The sequence below is a fragment of the Falco rusticolus genome, chromosome 1 (assembly GCF_015220075.1).
Source record: "Falco rusticolus isolate bFalRus1 chromosome 1, bFalRus1.pri, whole genome shotgun sequence".
Lineage (NCBI taxonomy): Eukaryota > Metazoa > Chordata > Aves > Falconiformes > Falconidae > Falco > Falco rusticolus.
Window position 1 is genome coordinate 33173975 of NC_051187.1, and position 10298 is coordinate 33184272.

Here is a 10298-nt window from a genome sequence, read left to right on the forward strand (position 1 = left end):
CTTGAATTAGCAAAATGAAAGATCCCCTGAAATGTATTAAAAATGCCTTAAAAGTATTGGTTTTAATATGACTTCAAAGCCGACAAAAGCTGTTCTGCCTGCTGGAGGGGAGTAGAAATGGCCGTGTTGGAGAAGAACACGGGGCATCCCCAGGCAAATGGGATATCCCTAAAATATTCTTGGATATAAACCGTCCCTTTCCCCCCCTCCCCAGGTTGGTCACCTCAGATTTCCACCTAAGCATCTGCAGATCCCAAGTGCTGGAGAGGCTTTGGGTGGGCTGATTGCAGGTCCCTGCACCTCTCAGCTGCTTAGACCACTGCCTTGTAGAGTTAACCCTGCAGCGTCTGTCTGTCCTGCCTGCTCCTCCCCCAGCTTGGCTGCGATGTCCCCATGAAATGGCTGCCCTGTATTTTGAACAGACAAATCACCCCAGCCCCAGCCTTGGGAACCACCAAGAGGTTTCTGCCGTGCCGGAGCGGCTGGAGGCAGAGCCGTGGCTCAGAGCCCAGGTGGCTGCAGCCTGCTCAGCTGCTGGGGAAGGGGAAAAAAGGGTCTTTTAATTAAAAGCTATTAGCTGTGCTGCTCAGCTCCAACTGGGGCAATACGAAACGACCAGGATAAAAGCATCCCCGATGCTTGCCATCCTCCGTGACGAAGATTTGACAGCACCTTTTGCTGAATATCCTGCTCTGGGTGTCACCTGAAGCCAGGGTTTTGCTGTCCCAGGGTATTTCCCCAGCAGGAAAACCAAAATCCCTTCAGCAGCTGTGGATACTTGCGTATGGTGGCCAAGACTTCAGCTGGTACCAGCACAGGACCAGGCAAGCTGCCTGCCTCCGACGCGACTGCCTGTACTGGTGACAACCTAAATGCAACCTGCCTCGCCCCCTCCAAGTGTCACAGCCCCATCGTCGTGGCATCGAGCAGACCCTGCCTTGGTCTTGCTGCCTTCACTGCCTCGCTGGGGCTTCTGCTCTCTTCCCAAGGCTGTTTTGCAGGGGAGCTGAAGCCCAGTGGTGCCTGGGCATGGGGAAGGTTGTCTTGACCCCAGACCTTGAGCAGCAGGGTCTTGACCTTGACACTGAGCAGCACCAGACTGGAGGGAAGAGACCATGCGTGAGGCTTGGAGGGCCAGCACGGCCATGAGCTGTGCACAGCAGCCGTGGGGTGCCTGCGCACAGCTGTGAGCAGAAAGGGGGGCAGCCAGGCAGACAAGGGACTCAGCCCAGGGAAGAGGGCAGCACGTTTCCAGGGACAAGCTCCAGCAGTGCCAGCGAAGGAGCAAGGCACAATCCGGTGCCTTTGCACCCCTACTGAAGGCATTGCGGCAAAGCCGGCAGAGGGAGGGCAGACGCTGGGACCTCCGCTCCGCCACGGACATTCCTCTCCCTTCCTTTGTGCTGCAGGAAATCTGCGCTTCCTCCCTTCCCAGCGCTGCTCCCCGCTCAATTGCTACCAGATGTGGGTCCCATGCGCTTCTCATTAGCCTGGCAGGCTCCAGGCGCTGCCTTCTGCAGGCTGGCGGGCTGGGGTCTGCAAAGGCTGGGCTTTTGGGGGACCTGGTGCAGATCTCCAAGCCCGTGTGCACACCACGAGGTAGCTGGCCCTGTTTCATGTGGTGCTCACACTGCCTTTATTGCTGGACCAGGATGCTGGCAGTGATGCAGGGCAAACTCACTGTGGTGGATGCAGCCGGAGCTGGGGGACCAGGGTGCTTTGCTGGGACTAGCATGAGTGCCATGGGGACAGAGGGACAAGGGGCTTTGAGATGGCAGAAGAAGCTCAGTGAGCTGAACTGCAGCTGGGTCACCCACTGGGGACAATCTGCAGCTCCAGGTGGGGTCTAGGAGCATGGGGGAGGTGGGTGGGTGGCATGCATGGGGACTGAGGCTGGACAGCACAGGTGACCCAGGGGTGTCCCGTGCTCCATATGCCCCAGGTGGTCCAGGCAAGGGAGCACATCATGATGTGGAATGTGCATGAGGCTCCTGGGTTGTGGGCTCAGGTTGGGGTAGGGGAGTCCCTGACCAGGTGAGGGTCAGAAACAACCCTGCAGTTGGCTCGTGATGTCCAGGAAGAGCCTTAACCTGGCTTGGACTGAACTATGGAGGGACAAACAGAGCGAGAAAGCTCCTTCTGTCCTTCCTCACCCTGCCGTCCCCACCACGGAGCTTACCTGGGCAAGTGGGGCTGGGGAAGAGCCCAATGGGACCTGCACATGCTCCAGCCACATCGCTGCTGCAGCTGCTGCTGGCTCATGTGCACAAAGCAATGTGTCCCACTGGGCAGGATGAGGCTGCATCTGGGTGCTCATGGCCATGAGGAGCACCAGGAGAGTGGGATGCTCCTTGCCTCAGCACAGAGGGAGTCGTAATCCTGGCCTGCTGCTTCTTCTCAAGCCCCCAAACCAACCGTAGGGCTTTCCTCATGCTGCTGGTGCAGATGCAGAGGTGGGTAGTAGAAGCAGAGGGACAAGCACATGTCATAGGATGGAGCCCATGCCCTGGCATGGGATGTGCAGGGACATCCAGAGGGCCAAAGGACTCTGTTTCCCACTGGAGCCACTCATCTCAGCCCTGAGTGAAGGGTCCCCGTGGGGTTCAAGCTTCTTGCACTCACCTGCAGGGAGAATATCTTCCAGGATGGAGAGACTTGCAGAGGTGTCCACTGCCCATTTAGGGAAGGGATGCCTGGATATTACCTTCCCCCAAACGGCACTTCTACATGTTCAGAAATGCTGGAAAACAGCATTTTTATGGTCTTGCTGCACCCTGACTCAAACAGAGACGGCAGCAGGAGCTGGGCACCCACGTGCATGGAGCAGGACAGCTTGTTTTCTCAACTGGAGCACATGGCAATTAAGAATCTTTCTCCAGAGAAACCCGAGTGCAAACCCAGCCACAGGAGACATCTGCCCAACCCTGGTATCCCTACGGGAGAGCCGCCACGTCACCATGGCTCTGAGTCACCGCTCTGGAGCTGGGAGCTCCCCTGACAGCCACTCAGCCTTTGGAGAGCGTGGTTTCACCAGGCAGCCAGCTGTCACTGAAAGAGGCTGATGCACTGCGGCTTTTGCACCAAACGTGGCTTTATTGCTTTTACTGTGGGGCTGGGGAAAAGGCAGCATCGTCTGGGGCTTGGACTGGGAGCAGGCGAGCATCCCACCAGCAGCTCTGCTCTCTGTGGCATGGCTATGGATTGAGTCGGCTGTGCCAGAGCCGGTGGTTTGGCAGTGGCTCAGCCCAAGCCCCGGTGCACTCGGTTAGTCCCTGGCTGGTACCCAAGCTGGGGATAGAGCCAGGTCGCTTCCAGATTAGCAAACCCCCTGCAGGGCCAGGTCTCAAGGTGGCTCCTCTCCTCGGGGCTCGATCCTACTCTCCTCACCCAGCTTGGTTTGGATGGTTTCCCAGAGTCTCCTCCAGCTCCTCCTTGGAACCTCCAAGAGCTGCACCAGCTCCCTGCACCCATGGGGAAGGGGCTCCCAACACCAGCCTCCCAACTCCATCCTGCACTGGGTGCGTGGTCACCCACCATGGTGGCTTTGCTGCTTGCCCCCAGCCTCCTCTCTTCCTTTTTTGAGCCACTTTAACCTTGTGCCTGACCTAAGTGTCATGCAAGCTTGTCCCCTGGGTGAGGGAAATGCATGGCTGGGACCACCGGAGCCTCACAGCCTTGGGCTCACTGGATTTATTCTAATTTAAACACTGCGGAGTAAAAGTGTTTCCCCTGCTCTGGCCTCTGGAGCTGAATATCTGAACGGGAATTTCACCCCTGAGCTGCAGCTAAAATAAGATCTGGATCGAGGTGGTCGCTGGCTCTTGGTGGTGCCGGGTGAAACCTCCATGCTCCCTTCCTGACCGGCTGCTGACACGGCCAGTGGAGCAAGGGCTACCAAGCTGGAAAAGCTGGGTTTGCCCTGCTAGGAGGAGCATACATCATCAGAAATGTGTCAGAAAACATTGCCGGGCTTCAGTTGTCTGGGCTGAGCATCCATGGGGACTTAGAGGAAATGCTGCACACACATGCTGACTGCACATCCTTCCCCAGGAGGAGATGCGGATGGTCAGCCAGGGTGAACTCATGTTAGTTGTGGCTCTGCAGCCCAGGAGCTCCTCACGTCTCCACTCCCTGCAGAGTAGAGGGGTTGTCAGAAGGTCTGTGTGGTGTGGGGTGACAGGTCTAGACCACCCTGTGGACACCCTGGTCCTGCCTGCGTGGCCCTGCCTGGTGAGCCTGGGTTTGCTCTGGGCGAGAGATGGGAGCTGCATCCCCTGCACGCTGCTGGAGGGTCTCCCAGCTGGCTGGCACGGATGCTCTGGGGCCACTGCATGACGCTTTATACCTGGGAGGGAGACAGGGCAAGAGAGGAGAAGTGTATGGGCTTGGCTGTGAGTTATGTGTGGGGGCCACAGGCTCCAAGGGGTGAAGCAGTGCAGAGGGTGTAAGGGACACAAGGGATACAGCAGGCTGCAAGGGATGCAAGGGTTGCAGCGGGCTGCAAGGGGTGCAAAGGATGCAGTGAGATCTAAGGGGTGCAGTGGGCTGCAAGGGGTGCAAAGGGTGCAGTGAGAACTAAGGGGTGCAGTGGGCTGCAAAGGATGCAGTGAGATCTAAGGGGTGCAGTGGGCTGCAAGGGGTGCAAAGGGTGCAGTGAGAACTAAGGGGTGCAGTGGGCTGCAAAGGATGCAGTGAGATCTAAGGGGTGCAGTGGGCTGCAAGGGGTGCAAAGGGTGCCATGGGATATAAGGGATGCAAGAGGTGCAGTGGGCTGCAAAGAATGCGATGGGCTGTGGCAGACTGCAGCCAGCCCCTTCCATCCCTGGGCCTGGGGCTGCCCACTTGCCAGCTGTGCCCCTCTATTTCAGCAGCCTGACTTTTGGGGAAGGGCAGCGACCCAAACTTGTGGGTCCCATCTTCTGGGCTAAGGGCTGCTGCAGGGGCTCCCTCTTGCCGTACCCCCACAGTCACCATGCTAGCAGGGGACAGCTTCAGGCCACGCTCCCTTCCCCTAAAACTATTGTCAGGGTCTTCAAACACCCCAGGGGGACCAAACCCCTGTCCCACCAAGGCGGCTGCTGCTCCTCACCTGCAGACAAGGCGCCTATTCAGCCCTGCGCCCCAACCCGTCGCCCCTGCATCCTGTGCAGCGCTGCGGGGGGAGCACGGCCAGCCCCCAGCAGCAGCCAAGGCCGATCATGTGGCTCCTAATGAAATCCAGACCCTGGCAGAGCGATGACATTGCGCCGTGATTTGTGCTCCCACACAGACTAAACAAGGCCAGGCGTGTTACAGCGTGTGGCCGGGCCAGCACAGGCGCGGGGATAAATCAGGTAGCGGCGGTGCGGATGCCTCTGCCTATCTTCTGCCTAATTATTCTTCCTCTCCTGCTTAGAGCACTTGGATGTGAGCGCACACAGGCTTTCCATGCAAAAATAGGGATTTTTCCCAAATGATGCCGGACAGAGCTTCCAGAGGTTGGAATAAAAGCTCAGGCTCTTGGATCTGCTCAGAGATGGCTCGGTGTGCTAGAAATGCATTTGCAGCCCCAAAGCGCTGCAGCTGCCGAGCTTCGTCCCTTTGGTCTGTGCAGTTCGTTATGACCAGGGATTAATTGGTGCCCTGGATCACATGCAAATGCTCCTGCTACTCCACTGGGTGAGGGAGAGTCTTAAAATGGAGCCAAAGTGGGTTTGCTCGGCGGGCTGCCCAGGGAGGTGTTGCACGCATGCCCGATGCCTGCCAAGTGGGGGGCTCCAGCTGCAGCCCCCCACGGTGCCCTGGGGCTCCTCAGGGCACAGCACCATCTCCTCCCCAAATGGCACATTCACATGCACCCTAGCCTTTAGGCTGGAGGATTGAGGTGCTGCGGAGGGTCTCCTGGAGACCCCGATGAGCTGGGGGCATGTCCCCAGTTTAAAGCCCAGGAGCTTCAGCTTGGTCCGCGCAGAGGACAGGGCAGAGAAGCGTGACCGTGGCCTTTTGCCCAGCCCTGGGTGCCTGTCAGTGGGGACAAAATGGCTTTAGAGAGGTGCCAGGTCCCAGCTGCAGAGCCTGGGGCTGCTGCTGGGCTCTGAACGGTGCAGGGAGGTAAACCCCTCGCTGGACACCCCGCTGCCTTGCTCCCCCAACAGGTCCATGCTGAGACACCCCCGCACCTGTGGCTCCCTGAACCCCACATCCTCCAGGAGATGCCCAGCCTCGTGCCTGTTGGATTCAGGGTCACAAAGACCCACTCTGTGGGCACCGTGTCGGGGGGTGCCCGGGTGGCACTGCCATGGGGCCAGCGGTGATGGGGCTGGCACGCGGATGCTGCAGGCTGGGGGCAACCTCAGCCCAGCCTGTCCATCCTCACCTTCAACTCCTGGAGCTTCAATAAATATCTAAGTATAGATGTGCGTGTGGATATACACATATATATGCATATATAAAAATAAATACATAAAAATATATGTGTGTGTATATAGCTATACTTCATGTACTTATATATTCTTTTATATATATATATATATATAAATACATTTATAAGTATATATTATGTACTCCAGGAGTATATAGGAGAGTGTGTGTGCATGTATAAGAAAATGAGTATATATACATTTAAAAAATTTACCCCCAGAGTGTATAGGAGTGTGTGTGTATATATATATTTTTATATATACATATATATGTGTATGTATATTTTATACATATAAATCTATATATGTATTTCCGTATGTGTGTATATATATTAAAATGCATATACTCCTGGAGTATATGTTTATATTGATGTCCTGTGTCTTGTGTGGCATCTCGGGCACAGGGAAAGGCTGCAGTGACAAAGCTGCCGCCCCCGCAGCCCTCCATGGGGGAAAAGGCTGCGAACAGCCACAGAAAGGCTCCGTCACCCCCAGGGAAAGCTGTAGGTGTCGGTTCAAGGTGTTCGTGCCACCCCAGGGCTAGTGGCACAGGGTCCCAGAGCCACCACCCCTGCTCATGGGGACCGCTGGCACAGCTTTCTCCTCCCTGCCGGGGGGCTGGCACGCTGGAGCAGAGCTGGTGGGCAGAGGGTACATGTGCAAGCAGGAGATGGTGGCTTGCAAAAAGGCTGCTATTTATTGTGACTCAGATGCCACCAGAGTCCTCCAGGGATGCTGATGGTGCTGCCAGTGGCTGCGGTGAGGAATGTGAGATGGTTTTGGTGGTGTGGCAGTGGCTGCTTCTCTTTGGGGGTCCCAGTTTGTGGGGTGATTACTCAGCACAGCTGCAGGGAGCCCCGTGCCAGCTGGATGCTGGATGTCACCCACTCAGCCAGATGACATTCCAGTGCCCCCAGCCTGGCCATTCCTGGAGCCAAGGGTCCTGGGGAAGGCAACCAAAGACCATTGAATCCACTTTGGGGAGCAAAGAAGGAAAGAGCCATTTCCCCACGTGTAACGTACCCACATGAAGCCGCTACATGAAATGTCAGCTGAATATATATTTATATCCCTATAATCCTGGCTTGTGCTGGTGGAGCTGATGGAGCTCCCCAAGCCCCTTGCAATCCCCCCTCCAGCATGAAACACCCCTGGTGCTGCCATCCCCCCTCCCTAGCGAGCACTGAGAGAGAAATTTCCTATGTAATTTCGGGAGCCTGTTGCCTCATGCATGTTTTGTTCTCATTGGAGTTTCCCTTCCGAGTTTATTTTTGGTAGGGCCTGAAATAGGAAATGAATTGTTGGCAACAGGCTCGCTTTTATCACTGCTCGCTGGCCCAGCCAAAACAAATGTGCCGTTGTCCAACCCAACGGCTTGTTCTTCAGTTTGGGAAATTGGGATGAAATGGGAAGAAGATCAGTGTTACAGTGTTGGTGGAGAAGAGGATGGACCACAAGTGCCACTGCGCTCCTCTGCTTCCCCTGGACGAGGTGCTGGTGGAGAGGAGGGCTGGTGGCCGCTGGGCAGGTCCTGCTCCACCACAGCATCTCCTGCCAGCCTCATCCACTGCTCCTCCATATCCTTAGTCAAGCCATCATGTTGTCACCCAAAGCCTGACCTGTCTGTCAGGGAAGGTGGCTTCTGCTCCATCTCGGGGACACAGAAGACCTGGGTTTGCTCCACATGATGATTTCCTCCTGTGATTGGGTTCGGCTGGTTTTTCCTTGAGGTCAAAGCTTCCTGCACAACCAAGAGAGCGGTGGAAAGTGGCTCAGAAAGGCAAGTGTATTTATGCTATGTATGGTCTTTCTGGTGGCACACACAGCTGCAGGGGAAATTGTTTTATGGTTTTCAGCCTCTGCTGCTTTGTGGACCCCTAAACAAAGTCCCCTGATGGTGCCTGTCGCAGGATGCTGTCAGTCAGAGAGAACCAAAGTACAGCGGCAGGAGGAAAGCCTGCAGGCCCTGGCAGGATGCTTGGAAAACAGGTTCACAGTCACATTATGTGGAGAAACCAGCCCTTTGCGATGCTGAGGTGTGACAGTGCCTCATCCACCATGAGGGTGATGCCCTTCATGGTCTGTGGCATCACAGGATGTTTGTTGAAGAAGCATCTGACCTATCCAAGCTGGAAGGACCTTGCTGAAAAAAACTTGGACGCTACAGTGGACCTCAGGTTGAACATCAGCTTGTCACTGTTCTTCTCCAGAGTAAATGGCAAAGCCCACAGGTGAGGATGCTAGGAAGAGAATGGGCAGCCACCTGAAGGAAGCTGCTGCCTCTCCACCCAGTAGGGTTCAGATGTGGGCCTCCCAGTTCAAGAGGGATGTGAATAAACTGGAGAGGCCCAGAGAAGGGCTACCAACACGGTGATGGAGCTGGCACACATTGCACCACAAGAGGTGGAGGGGGTTAAGCTGGGTTAGCCTGACCATGAGGAGGTGAAGGGGGTCTGAGAACAGCCAAGAACTAAGATGAGTTGAATCCTTCTCGGTGGATCCTTCTCTTCTCTTAACCTACAGGTATTTATTAGCCATAGAGCCTCCTGGAAGCTTCTTCCTCCAGTGGCCTCCGTGGTGGAGGGAGAGGGCCTCTGATGCCATCCCAGGTCTCACAGGCTCGGTGTGCCTATTTTTCTGTTGATCTTGTCTGTTTTGTCTCTGGTGACAAAATTGAGCAGATTCACCACCTCCTATTTCTGCATGGTGTGATGTCCCGGGAGTAGTTTTAGCCATTGTCCATCTTCCCAAGTAAAACCTGAAGCAAAGGGAATGGAGAGTGAAGGAACTCTGCAAGGTGGCCAGGAGTCTGGCAAGCAATGCCGACAAGTCATGTGATGTCCCATTCCTTTTTTCTTCAGCTTTTTGCTCTGAGATGGTGCTTCTCCAGCCAGTGTCAGGTACTGTGCTGGCTCCAGCTCCATGATGCTGAGGGATGCCAGGGAGTGTGCCTGAGCCCCATCCCCTCCCCAGTGCCATGCTGGGCTGGCTGCACTCCTGGTTGCAGGTGATCTCATCCCATCCTGGTACCCAGCAGCTGCCTCCATCACCTCTGAGGCTGCCTTGCAGTTGGCCTTTCGGTCTGGTGGTCTTCTGGGCCATCGTCCCCCACCGTGGGCAGAGCTCAGGGTGGCTCAGCAGTGGGCACTGGCCACTTCTCACAGCAGGGAGGGTCCCCTGCAACCAGCGGCTCCAGCTCCTCCAGGGCCCCATGGGCTGGCAGAGGCTCTGGCTGAGGCTGAAGGAGCCTGGCAGGGGCTCCACTGCCCCAAAGGACCCAGCAGCAGGCAGCGGGCCCTGGGCAAACGCCAGGAGCAGCAGGACAGGCAGGGCTTTGCTGCCCTCAGTCCCACAGGGGAGGCTGCAGAACCGCAGACCCAGGCAGGGAACCAAGCGCAGGCAGCGCGCAGAGTGCGAGCAGAGCGCAGGCAGAGAACAGGCAGAGCGCAGGTAGCAGGCAGAGAGCGCTTGCAAAATGCACACGGAGACTAGGCAGCATGCAGGCAGTGGACAGGCAAAGCGATGGAAGCATGCAGGTAGGGTGCAGGCAGGGTGCAGGCAAATCGCAGGCAGACTGTTCAGGAACCTAGGGCAGAAGCTGTGCAGGAGAAAGCCCATCTCAGCTGGCCCCTGGGCTTGTCCCAGCCCGGCCACCTGCCTGCACCATGTCAGGGGCTGCATGGAGAGCCCAAATGCTGCCAGGGATGGCAGCCCCTTGGCAGGGGGGTTAGAAAGCTGGGATCAGAGCCCTGCACCCCACTGCCAGCCCCCGTGTCTCCCCACATTTGTGTCCCAGCACCCCAAGAAACCTGCCACGGATGGACTCTTTGCCCAGAGGCCACAGCTCTTAAGCCCCAGGGTCCAATCCTGGCTATGCTGGAAAGGGTCTGACCACAAAAC